We start from the raw sequence: 14,068 nt of genomic DNA, 5'->3' as shown, positions 1-14,068 counted from the left end.
AGGGAGAACAAAAAAAGTTACGTTCTTTCACTTCAATGTCAAGAAATTTTTAAAACTAAAAAAAAAAAAGCTACCAAAGAGCAAACAGAGTAAACTCAACACATTTGGTGTATATATTAAGAAGTATGAAACTTTAGGTTTAATCACAATTAAAGAAATGAACTACTGACATGGCTTATCATCTTTGTTTTTGTAAGCACAAATGCTGTAAACTTCGCTTGACAACAGGACATTCCCCAAAAGGCATTTTTCCCACAGCATTTTACTTGGACTTTCTCCCCTTTAAGTACTTCTGGAGCATATATTCAAGTACTTCCTCCCAACGAACATATGTAAGAAACTCATATTTTAAAAGTAACACCAATTACACAAAATTCTCACAGGTTCTCCACAACCACAAGACCAAATTCAGAGAGACACACATACTCCAAACTTAACTGCTCCCAAATATTCAGATAAAGGAGCAAAGCACAATGCTGCTAAGCCCTGGCAGGTCCATAGAGTACTAGCATTCTAATTATTTCAGTGCATTTAATTAACACAGTGACAGGCATTATAGTCCATATCATGAGAAGCCTCTGATCTTCAGATGGAAGCAATGATACAGAAGTGCTGTTATTCAGATGCATAAAAGGGGAATGGCAAGGCCATTATGACTGAGCTGTTTGATGACAGAATTACTTATGCCTAAAGATGAGCTAGTTTATAACAAATAGCCCCTACAGACTGTGCACTGAACACACTTACTGAGACAAATCTAATTTTGTAAGGATGCTGTGTATTATTCTAGAAGTAAGGAATTATGCAGGAGCAAGAGCAATCTCTTAACAAAAAAACCCACTCATCGATACACTTAATTTCTGTATGGTTTCTATTCTTCTGCTCCATTTACATGCATACAGCCTACAAGCTATCTGCAACCCTCCCCCCCACCACAGCAGCAGAAAATGTACAAAAATGCCAGGGAAAGCTCTTTTCTCTCTTTCTCCAATGATGTGGAAAAGACACTGCTTCAGCACAGTCTTTTCAACTGGTCTAAGTTACCTGATCACTTACTTTAAACGAACAATAATTTTTAGGGATGCAGATGAGTTTTCTGGAGGTAGTTTTGATGACATGACATTTGGAGAATATCTGCTTAGTGCTCTCTGCTGTTATTCTCCTTCCAGGGAAGCTTGGGCTTCTTAGTAGGAAGCACTACTTGCATGTGTCAGAGATCAGAAAGCCTACAAGACAGCTTGCAACTTCAGGCTACATAAACATTAGATATACCAACCATTTTTTGTGAACACATTGTACAACATTCCCACTTCAGTGGTACTTGAAATATTAATGTTGGTACAAGCCATTTCCCAATAAATGCCCTCTGAATACATATCTTACTATACACTGCAATTCACCTTATAAGAAATTGTGTATGACCTTTTTTTTTTTTGTGGAGAAAGCTCTCAAAAATCAAAAGCACAATATCCAGATTCTCATAACATCAAATAAGCACTTCAGCAACATTGCCATTTAAAATTAATTTGGAGAAGGAGCCCCTCAGCGTGTGTTCCTTTCTTCCCTTTACTCAGGAAGGAAAAAACCCTAGCATTTCATTAGGAAAAAGCAGCAATGATGTCCATGAATGGCCAAAACCAGTGAACTCTTGAAACATGTTCAGTGACCAGGCAAAGCAGCTACCTATGAAGTCATGAATGATGCACACGATCCAAGAGTACAAGAACAAAATCTACTGTGTGGCATCCAGAACAGACAAAGTAACCAGATCAAGTCAATTTATGTGTAGCTTGGTTTGAGGTTCACTAAGGAAACATTTTGTCACTTGCCCTCCAGAGAATCTAGAAGCCCTAATAGATTAACTAGACACGAGGCAAAAATCATGGTGGGTGGGCTGGAAAACAAAAACAACAACAACAAAATAAAAACATGAAAAACACCACAGAACAGGATGTAAAATCAAATTGCTCTTTTGCCAGAAACTTCAACTTACCTATAGTCTCTGAATTATGTCAATACTGTCAAAGGAATACAGAGCCAATTCTGTGCCAAATCCACAAATACTTTAAAACAGGAAACAATACTTTCTCTCCAGTGAAAGAGGTTGTAATGACAGTGTGGATGCTTATGCTTGAAGAAGTTCAAGATGCTATAAGGGTAAAAATTTCAAGCATAAACATGAAAACTTACTTCAAGTTTTCTATACTATTCCTTTAAATTACCATAATTTCAATCACTTAGTCTGCTGAACAATAGCCAAATGAAAAATTAACCTAAGAACTTTACTCTGTTTTTTCAAAAACAAAGTAAAATGCTATTTTCAAATAAAGAAATACTGACATTAAGGTGGTCTTCACATGTACTGCAAACGAATTCAGTTTCTTGAAATTTATTTTGCATCTTGACATATGAAATATCTCCTTGACTAAATAAGGAGTGTAGTTAAGAGACAGTACTACACTGAGCCAAGAAGGGAGGTTGCCAAGCCTATTTCTAAGACACAGAACAACAAGGTGCATAATCTCTGCAGTTTTGTAACTAATTTTTATCATCATACTTTATAAGTAAAAAAAGGTCAAAACTGTCAGCAAGGAGCAGAACGGCTCAGGCTACCAGTCTGAACTCTTGATTTCACACTCACACATGCATGACTGGAACTGAGGACAATAATGCTTTTTATTAGATGACACAGAACAGAAAGAAAATTTTAAAATAATTTCCCAACTTAGTTCTTCACATACATTTTAATTTTGTAAGAAATGTCTTTGCTTGCATTCCATACTACAAAACCTTTATTTGGCTCTAAAAAGCCATGTGACTTTTTCATATCCTTCAGATACATGAAAGGAACAATTTCTTCCCTCCAAAACTACACAAATTTTAAACACTTGTGTCAAATTTAAACTCCTAGTCCATTCTCAGATCGTTCTACAAAAAGCTAAGGATCTCTTAAGAAACAGCAGAATCCATTTTCCAGAAGGGAGAAGAATGACAAGAATGCGGCAATGCTGAAGCGGAGTCCAACTGCAGAGAGAGAGAGTAGCAAGTAATTTTTTGTGTGCCTCTGAAGAGCTATTCAGCAATGGCTGTTGACGCACTGCCCTTCCTGTGCATTGTAACGTGCTTCCCCTGGAAGGCTTCTCTCTCACCCTGCTGGAACTGTTCCTTCTTCTCAAGTGTTTGCAATACTGCCCTTATTTCCTATTCCCCAAAGCTGTAAATTCATTCCCACTCCCTATTACGATCCTTCCCCCCCCCCCCCCCCCCCCAAATCTTGTACCACTATGAGGAACCTTGACAAACTAGATGAACTAACTGGCAAGACAGATGGGGGAAAACACTGAGGGGAAAAAAACAACAACAACCTCCAAAAACCAAATGAACAAAACCAACCAAACAAAAAACCACCACTTGTATCACAGCTGCTGCCCCAGCAAGGCCTTCACATTTTCCATAACCCTTTTCTCTTGTTACATGGTAGTTGTTTTATTTCATTTGTTAAAATATTAATCCAGGGCACCAATTCACTAGGCCATGAGCATGTGCTGTCAATTTTTATACAAAACTGAAAAAGAGTAGCAGGTGAATGTTTCAATGCAAAGGGGTCTGTAACTGGGGAGTAATTGCTGCAGGAACTCAGGACATTGGACGATCTGAATTACAGTTCCACATTACACACACAGCTAGTGAGGATTTGTTAGCTACTAGGGATAGGAGGGAGAAACATGTTTCATGAAAAAATAATCTTATACGAAGGTCAGAGAACTGAACAAACACTCTATTCTCAAACACCCTAGCTGAAGACCAGAATAAAATTTGTGATGGGATATCCAGCACCTCATGAAGCCGGAAGAAGATGAACACCAGAAAAACAAACCAAATAGAAAGACAAAAAAGCTCTCTACCACCCTTCACTTCTCAAGGCTAGAGTTAATGAAAGACCTGTTCTTTGCACAGTCTGTCCATAGCTTGTTTTTTTATTGCTGGTACAGCTGCACAATAAATCTGTCATGTATTCTTTTGTAATAATACCTGAAATCTGTATCAGAGGTTCTTAGCTCATAGAAACGCTGGTTACCTTATATATAAAGGCAACAAAAGGTAATCCCCAGCTTCCAGATAGTTATTTTTCAGAGCAGAGTACTCTCCAACACTGCTTTAGAATCATTTATCCACTAAAAACTACGTTTTTGGAACTACCTGTGCAAGATTACAACTAGCTGCCCTATAGAGCATACATCAGTGCTCTGTCACCACAAATGAAACAAAGCACAGTTAAGATGGAAAAAGTGACTTAAATGAGCAAGAGGAAGACAAGAACCCATCTCAGTGGCATGGATGCAAATCCCTACAAGCCAGTACCAAGAGTACTTGTAAGAGGGCTGGATATTTCTCTCCTCACACATTCACCTAGTACTGTCAGTGAGATCTGCAAGTACCCCACTAAAACACATTTCACTCAGCCTCAATGCCTGGAGAAAAACAGACCATTAATACTTCTCGGGATGGTAAGCTAACTACCTGATACAGGAAGCTGTTCCTCAAATTCCAAATTCTTGTACTGACCCATACCTGTCAGAATGGGAACTGGATTCCTATCCTGTAACTTGATACAGTGCTTCAGAAGCACTTCAGCAAGGTTTCTTTCATTCGTCCATTTTTCTCCAGCCATTTGGCAGCACTGCTATCTTCTGCCATACACTACTATCTTTTCTTGCTTTCCAAGATAGCAGCAGACTGCATAAAGCAGACAAGGCTCTCAGACAAGCAGCAGTTTTATTCACAGATTTAGATCTTGGGATGTTTTTAGTGATTATGAGGTTGTTGGACTCTCCTTACTAAAATCTCAAAGATTTAATTGCAAACCAACTTTACGTTAGGCACTCAAATAGCTAAACAATGAAATGACAAGGTCTTTACAGTACTGGCTGTTGTGATTTCACACTGATGGCAAGCTCCACGACACAGCTCTCTGACTTCCCTACCTCAGATGAACAGGGGGAGAAACCATGATGAAAAGAAGCTCATGGCTTGAGATAAAGACAGGGAGATTCTTCACTAATCACTACCAGAGGAAAATCAGACTCAGCATGGGGAGGTTAATATAATTTATTGCCTATCACTAGCAGATTAGAACAGTGAGAACTAAAAGCAAACCAAAAAACACCTTCCCTCCATCCCACCCTCCTCCACCTCCTTCCCTGGGAAATGGGGGCTGCGGTCAGTCCCTGACACTTTGTCTCCGCCGCTCCCTCACGGTCACTCCCTGCCCCTGCTCCCCGTGGGGTCCCTCCCACGGGATGCCGTCCTTCCCGAACTGAGCCTGCGGGGGCTGCCCGCAGGCAGCAGCTCTTCAAGAACAGCTCCCACATGGCTCCGTACCACGGGGTCCATCCATCCCCCAGGAGCAAACTGCTCCAGCACGGGTCCCCCACGGGTGGGCGGCAGCTCCCCCCAGACCCCCTGCTCCTGCATGGGCTCCCCTCCACGGGCTGCAGCTCTGGCCCGGGGCCTGCTCCTGCGGGGGCTCTCCATGGGCTGCAGCCTCCTCCAGGCCACATCCACCTGCTCCACCGGGGGCTCCTCCACGGGGGGGCTGCAGCGTGGAGATCTGCTCCGTGTGGGACCCATGGGCTGCAGGGGGACAGCCTGCTCCACCAGGGGCCTCTCCCTGCACAGGCCGCAGGGGAACTGCTGCTGCCTGCCTGGAGCACCTCGTGCCCTCCTGCTGCACTCACCTGGGGGGCTGCAGGGCTGCTTCTCCCACACTTTCACAGTCCTCTCTCCAAGCTGCTGTTGCACAGCATTTTTTCCCCTTCCTTAAATCTGCTCTCACAAAGGCCCAACCAGCGTCTCACCCTGGCTCAGCTCTGGCCAGCAGCAGGTCCCTTTTGGAGCTGACACGGGGCAGCTGCTGGGCTCTGCTCACAGAAGCCACCCCTGCAGCCCCCTGCTAGCAAAACCTTGTCAGGTAAACCGAGTACACTGGCCAAAATGATGATTCTTCCAGGGAGATGGATATTATTTTTATTAATTCACTTATTTTATATGTACGGTTTTGGATGCCTAATACTTGAGCAAGTCAGATATCAAAGCTTTGAAAGAACTCACTCAAAATACTCCCTTCACAGCTTACATTTTACACAGAAACTGTTTTTTTGGGGGGCAGGGGGAAACAGTGCAGAAAGTAGGTGAGATACCCTGGTGGCTAAAGCTAACTTATTAAAGCACTGTGAGATGGGAGAGCCATGATATCACAAAACAGTTCTTACTGCACTATATTGACACTGACATTAAAATACTGTGAACTCAAATGTTCAAGTCTGACACATTATTAAGACACAATGAACAGAAACTCAAGTCTGAATGATGTTTGGTTTAACCATTTCAGAAACATGCACGAGAAGAAAAACTAATCTATGAACTCCCAGGGAGAAAAGGAACATATCCCTGTTTTCAGCTGAAAGCCAGATATGCTAGCAGATAAAAAAGAATACTAGAGAGCATTTGTGATGATAAAACTAAAATATAAGACCTAACACAAAGGCCTAACGTTGTACACTAAATCAACATTTTTTTGAGCTTTCACCAACTTAATCATATTTTATTTAAAAGTAATATTTACCCATTTATGCTTTTTACTATTTTCCTCAAAATACAAGCTATCAGTAAGTGCGGAACTGCCAGAACATGACCGTAACACACAGATTTATAGGATACACACATTCACACTCCACCAAGCACCAATGAACCTTATAAACTCAAAAAAAAAAGTGCCTCTTAAGACTAGAAACACCTTCTCATGGAAAAACACAAATGGCAAGGTTTATAGGAGTCCAGCCACCAGTTTCTTCTGCCAGTGTAAAGACTCACATCTGTACCACCTTTAGTTGATAAGTGATACAGCATTAACAAGCAAACACAGGAAGCACAGAATATCTTCTGTCGTTAGCACTCTGATTTACAGAAGCCTGTATGATGATGCAAGCCATAGAACAGTGGTGTGTTAAGTTTAGTGAAAGAAGGAAAATGAAACTGTTCTCTAAAAGCAGAATGCTCTGTGAACAAAAGAGAAAATTCCTGTTTTCTAAATGAAGACTGCTAGACTACTAGAGACCTGAATAACATCAGGCGAAAATGCTCAAATTGACCCCTACTAAGATAAAGCACAAGCAGCAAGGCAAAGTCCTTTAGCTTCTTGGACAATGGTTAGACAAAAGAACTTAGCATACCAGTAGTCCAGATTTATACACATTTCTAGTATTATTTAAAAAAAAAAGATGAACATAGATGACAGCTTTCCCTTTGCAAGATACAGGGAAAGAAGAATACCTATTTAAAGCCTACAACTCCACCTTCTTGCAGCTATAATTTAAATGAGAAGTGCTGTCTCTGTTGACAAGTGGAATAAAGAGCTCTCCTCCAAAGGCACAGAGGATGAATTCAACAGTACCAAGCTGGACTGAAATATCATCTGCACAGGCTTTCTGATCAGTGTGGAAACACACAGTCTTCACAGGATCACAAGAGTGACTTAGCACCTAAAAGATGGGATTCGGAAAGAGATTGCTGTAAGTTTTCATAAAGCTAACATTTCAGACTTAACAGATTCTACAGCTGGTAACACAGATGTATAGCACACCACTAAAATTGGCATATCTTACAGTTCAAGCCTCTTCCATTTCTAGGATTTTTATTTCAGCAAACTTTTTCCTGGACTTCATGGAGATTGTTTAGGTATGCAGAACAAGTACTGTCAGAGGTTGCGCCAGTTCCATGATCCCTCAAGAAAGACCAGAGTCACTGTGGAACAAGCTGCCATCCTTCGGTGTTGTCCATACAATAAAATCAGCTAAAACACTTTGCAGTGTGGAAGTCCCATTGCTTGTTTGTTTGTTTTCCCTTGAGCACCAAAGGGGCACTAAAATTCATAAAACAACCATAATCTGTTGCAGTTAAACGTAAACATATTGGTACTCGTTTCTACCCTGAAATGAAACTATGGATACCTTGACACCGTGGCAAATAAGGTCATTCAAAGGATTGTCTTATGCAACCCCAGAACAGAAGAAAGGCCTATTTAATACTTTGCAGCTCTGGAATCAATTAAATTATTTTCCCAGATCTTCTAATGCCTCTCATGCATGGTATGGATGCACAGCTAGTATCTAGCTGAGGTGTCTAAACTTAGCCATCCCGAGAGATGTAGCTCTGAACAGTCAACAGGACTTCTACAGGACACAAAGCACTGCAAATAATCTTGCAGCTAAATGATGTGGAAAAGCCCTACCAATTTCAGGGCTGAAGCACATTATCATCAGCTTTATACTGCATCCACTTGTGCAATACTTGCTCCACTACACGCAGCACCCCAGAACCATTTCCTGCACGCCTCCACTGAAGAGCTGCCATTGCTTTACAGCCCAAGCTAGCTCATTCAAACTCCAGCTCTGTGTCCATTCAAAAGCTTTTGCCTGCCACTTGCAGGAGTGTAACGCTAGCTCCTCCGAACTTAGAGAGCTTCTCTCCCCATCAAAGCCCTCTTCTTCCTTTCCATGTTATCTTGTGTTCATTGGCATGAACGAGAAGCACCAGGGAACTCACGGGAATGCATAAGTCACATATGGCAAAGCGAGGCAGCCAGGAGAACAGCACGTGCATGCTCTGCATGGCAGAAAACCATCACCAGCAGGTTGGAAAGGAGTTAATCCCCTTCCCTGTGCGGCAGGACCCACCAGGCTGTTGGCAACAAAAGCCACAAAAAGGACACTACTATCCTCTTCCCCTCACTTCCAGCCACGCATTCTTGCCTTAACCTTGCACTAGCGTAAGCTGTTGTATGGCCAAACTTTTTTTTGGTTGTTTTTAATTCGTGAATTGGACTTGCAAATTAAATTGCTCAAGCAACCCTGAACTTTGAAGTTGGAAGAAAACCAAAGTTGTTTAAGTCTCTCTGAAGCTGGAGGAAAACCAAAGCTGGTTAAGTCTCTCTGAACTGTCACAGTACCTCAGCTCACTCAAAAACACAGACAGCAATAAGTGCAATTGAGTCTTGGGTCCTTTTTCTTCTCTCTCCCCTGCTCCACAATTTCTGTCTGCAATTGCTCTACCAACATCGAACACATCACAGCAAAGACTTTTGACGGTCCAGGAAGAACACAGCATCAGAATATTCATATTCCAGTTCAAATGCCTTAAAACAGTCTCAGAATAAAGACAATGACAATTGTGCCAAATTCCCAATTTAAATATTCACCGATTGACTGTTTAACTATTTCAAAAAGATGGAAACAAGCTCCTCTCCTCACCTCCCACTTCAAGATTAACAAGCTAGCAGTTGTTTCCTTTGTACTGATTAAGGTTCACGGTTCTCTGCAGAAAAACCTGCTTCTTCTCCTGGCAGCATCTCACAATCCCCCTGGAAAAGTGAGGGGGCAGAACTGAAACTGAGCACATGCTGAATCACATCAAAATGCTGTTTTTTTTCGTTTTGGTTTTTTTTTTTACCCTTTTTTTTTTTTAACTTTTTTTTTTTACTTCCAGAGAACCACTGATTGTTATGAATGTGCCACCACTATACAATGGCTCTTCAGAAAGGAGTGAATTGAAAAAAAAGGCAGAATTTGTGACAAGGCCATGAAGAACCAGAACCTAACACTGATAAAAACGCACACATGAAGAATAATGTCTGCAGTTACCAAATTCTGCGTTTACCCTGTCTTCCTGTTGTTGACACATCTGAGACTGAGACGAAAAAAATAACATAGAGAATGTGTTTTATCATCTTTAATTACGATATTCACGCATTATCAGCCTTGTATCAGTTGTTCGCAGTCTCTAAGGGAAGTTGTTCTGCCCCTCCTTGACCTCTCGATGACAGGTCAAAAAATCCCTATCACCCAGCAACAGTGCTAGATACCCCAGCTCCTTCAAACACAGTAAACGATATGCTCAGAACACTGGCCCCTCAGACAACCACACCTAAAAGAGTGCAACAACAAACTCTTTGACATCTTAGTGAGAGGTCATCAAAAGAAAGAAAGGCAGCCCAACCTACTGGTCTACTGCAGCAGATAGAGGGGCTGCGATCAGCCTGTGTTCCACAAATGCTGACAAGGCAAGCTCAATGTTTTCTTCCTCTGCCCGAACAGTAACATCTTCAAAACCAACTATTTTCTGATCTGCTGTCACCACCAGAATAACCAACCGCCCCTGAACTATGATGGTTTTTCTTCAGCAGGTAAGAGATGCTGATGCAATGATATCATCAGAAGAAAATTAAACCCTACAGCTTTGTGGTCAATCACCAAGGGTTGAAAGAGAGTTTAAACAGGCTGAACTTGTTTCCAACGATCTTTGTATCCATAAGAAATCAGATGAGTACTTAAAAGCATGGATGCACAAGGATCAAGGACATCATAGTATAAAAAAGGGATAATTGAACAGGAAGGGAAAACAGAGTTTCACTAGCAAATTCTGGCAGCTTTGATCCTCTCTGAAAAGAAGGCCTAAACAGCGTTTACCAGCAGCCTTCCTGAAGAATCAAAATCTCTGTTTCTGCACTTGTTTACATGGTGTCTAGATTTCCAACCAGCACAGGCAAATCCTTCCAGCTGGGGAAAAGGCAACAGGCAGAAGACAGAGATACACTGTACTGCGAAGATAGTTCAGCCAAAAAGGAGAAAGGTCAAAGAAGTGATACCACATAAGGGGCCAGATGTGTTTTTAAAATGCAGGAAACGAAAACAGTGGCCTTGTACAGTATTTACAAAACTCACACTTATAAGGCTTTAACATGTCTACCAGCACATAGATAGCATATCTATTTGGCCTTGAGAAGAGAAAGAAAGCAGGCAAGCTGGCAGCTTGGTGGAGGCAGCGTATGGCAAAATAATAGTTACTTACCATCATGAAGGAAAGAAAGTTCACGATACCTTTACAGCAACCTGCTACCTGTAACCACCCAACAACGACCTCTCTGGGGAGTCGTGCTGTTTATATACCAATGCTAAGTAATCTTTTCAGTATCGGACCTCAGTTCTGCGTTTAAGAAAACTTACCAGATTCCGCAGCAAAAAGCCTGTACCCATCACACTGATTTCAGCTACAGGCATGTTACAGTGCAACTGCCACATGCATGTCTGACAGCTCTTTGTGTTTTAAGACATGACTCAGTGATGCATCGGAGTGAAAAGCACTCCCAGGACCACAAAGAACGCAAAACAATCCAGGTGTTCTCACATGGACCTGTCACAAGTTTTGACTAGAAAAGGTGGTGTGAATCTGTATTAGATACGCTGAAGCAATTTTAAAAATCACTGCAGCTTTACCTCACAGCCACATTTTTCTAGACTGCTTTGGCTGCAGCACTGCCTGGATAACTACACCACAGCGCCTAGAATAGTCTCAGAAGAGGCTTCTGGGAGATTTTTGGTAGGGTAACAGTTCTGCAATTACAGCAGGCTGCAAAAACTGCTGAAGTATAAATACCAACTTTGAGACACCAGTAGTTGGGTCCCAGTCCTTCACTCGGCTTCACCCTAGTTGCTGCTACCCTGGCTGCATTGAAGGATCATCATGGTCACCTGCTGAAATGGAAGGAAGCAAAAACTCTCCTGGCTTAAAATTCTGAACAAAAGCGATTCAGGAACACACTTGGCAAAGCTCTCAAAGAGCTAGAAGTCTGAAAATTACATGCCAAGCTAGACTGCAACACAAAAAGGGGGTGGGAGTGAAATATTAAAGAATAAACCAGAACATATTTACAGGTAAGCAGTTTGGTCTAGCTTAAAGAAACCACAACAGGAATCTCAGCCACACAAGGTGAAAGACGTGAAGGACATCCCCAGTCTTTAAAATCATAGGTTGGCAGCGGGAGGAGCAGTTTCATCTCACCTGTGTCCGTGCCAGCAAACATCCAGTTTAAGCTGAACAGGTTCTCAGACCTGTGGAAAGCCTTATCTGCTCTACTTAAAACACAGACAAACCAGTTCAAGTACTTCTGTGTGAATGTGAAGCAAGCAATCTGGGAGGTTAAACCAGTTCTTAAGAACAGACGACTTCCCTGGCACAATGGAAAAGACCGGCCATCTGAGGTACGCGTAAATGGTAATTAAGACAGATCTATTTTCCCATCTAAATGAGTGGTTTCCCAAGCATCATTATGGGACTTGGGAGAAAGGCCAGGCAAAAAAGTCATTGTTTATACAGCTAGTTTCACTGAGGGCTAAACATTTCGTCGGTTTTTCTTCCTTTTTGCAAGTTTTGCCTGTCTTGGAAGAAAGTGAAACTATATATATATATATGGTTTTTTTTTTAAAACAGAGCCAATTAAAATGTCACATTCATACGAAAATCCTGAAATTGCAAAAAATAACACAATCCCATACGCTCCTTTAAGAAATGCGCTTACTAATTCCAATGCTTTTTAAGAAGTATTTACTAATGTTTCTGTTCACCAAAAAGCCAGCAGTTAGTTTCTTGAACATCCCAGTATTTAATGGGGTAGAAAGGGTGGAAATGTAAAGGGATCTGCATGGACCATTACCACAGACTTCACTGGATAGATGCAGTTTCAGGGCCAAAGACAATAAACGCTAACTACTGCCCAAATATGTCATATGGCCATATGGCTGAGTAATAACTCCTATAGATGGTCAACCCCACAAGACCTTTATTTTTACCACTGTTGTGGTAAAAATGGAAAGCTTAGAGAGAAATGTCTACATTTTCAGGGCAGTTTTCTGTCCCAAGGTAATTTTGTTTTCAATGGCTTAGATTTTAAAGGAAGTGCAAATTATTTTCAAGGGTAACAATGAAGTTTTGTAATTGAGACAATTGATTTGTTAAGTGGCATTATCAAATATAGCATGGAAAAAGAAATTGCTAGCTGTTTTCACTGTTTTTTACCATAATGCAAGAAAAAAATCAATATTAACTTTTACTAATGTGGAACAGACTTTGTATCAATATACTTGTCCTCCTGGTCTCCACGGACAAGAGCTGGTGGCTCTTACTTTACTTTCTACCAAAGTAAATAATCCAGCTCCCACCAGATCTGAACACGTGCAGAAGTTGACAAGACAGGCTTTCAAAACACACACGAGCCGCTGTTTGGTACCATATTTGGTTGTACAAAGAATTCTTTTGGGGAGGAGGGAAGCAGCCGCTGCCTTGTGTCTCTGCATTTTGTGCTCTCCCTTGCCAGCTAGCCAATACCTTAGCATTACGAGATTTTAGAAGTAATTCCACCGAAATATTAACACCTAAAGATGAAATTTGAACGGCACACTTACGTAACTGCAAATCGGAATATTTTTTGTTTTAAAATCTTCTCAGACTTGACACGGATTTCTAAAGAGATGCTACGCTTCAAAAACATTCTGAAGTCTAATTATTTTGTCTAGTCTTCGACTGGATAACGGGTAGGATCAACAGTTCAAATCACCACTGACCAATACCCTACAAGAGAAAATTCATTCTCTTTGACTGAAAATTCTGCAGCAGCTCACGTGTTTCTGGCACAGTAGCCTCATGCTCAAAGGAAAGATCTGGTCTGTTGGCGACTCGGGAATCTGGGGAGTTCAGAAGGCGTTGGGAACGTGACCATTTGCTAGGCACGCATTTAAGCTTACGCTTCTCCCAGGAGCATGGCTGCTTTACTGCCAGAGCGCACCAGTGGAGTGTATCTAGAATGGCTAAAACAAAAACACAGATAAACTAGCAGCACACATCGACGGACCTTCCTCCATCGCCCCCGGTATGCCAACCTCTTTCTCCTTGCTCTGAGCCCTCCTTTGCCAGGACTCACAGACAGCCACTTCCTCGTAAATTCTACCACTAAGAGGACTTTTCGTTCCCAGCGCCTGAGAGAGCAAAGCATGGGAAGCCTGCAGCAGGATGAGGGGGCCAGCCACGGTGGAAACACAAAGGCTGGCAGGGACGTGAAGGAAGGAAACAGAGAAGGAGTTAGTTATTTCTTCCGACCCGCGTAACGCAGCGGGGCGGCCTGGGATCTGTGTGTGTACATATATATGTATATAAATATGTATATATTTGTACTGTTGCC

At 41.7% G+C, this 14,068-nt stretch overlaps 1 protein-coding gene across 2 annotated transcripts in view; it reads right to left on the bottom strand.

Moving 5' to 3' along the window:
• Positions 1-14,068, bottom strand: part of HOOK3 (hook microtubule tethering protein 3) — an 87,297-nt gene that overhangs the window by 72,554 nt on the left and 675 nt on the right. The gene's annotated exons all lie outside the window — the stretch shown is intronic.

Source organism: Anser anser (genome assembly GCF_964211835.1).
Source record: "Anser anser genome assembly, chromosome: Z".
In the NCBI taxonomy this organism is placed as follows: Eukaryota; Metazoa; Chordata; class Aves; order Anseriformes; family Anatidae; genus Anser; species Anser anser.
Note: the sequence above shows the minus strand (reverse complement) of the source record. Positions and strands in the feature narration are given on the sequence as shown.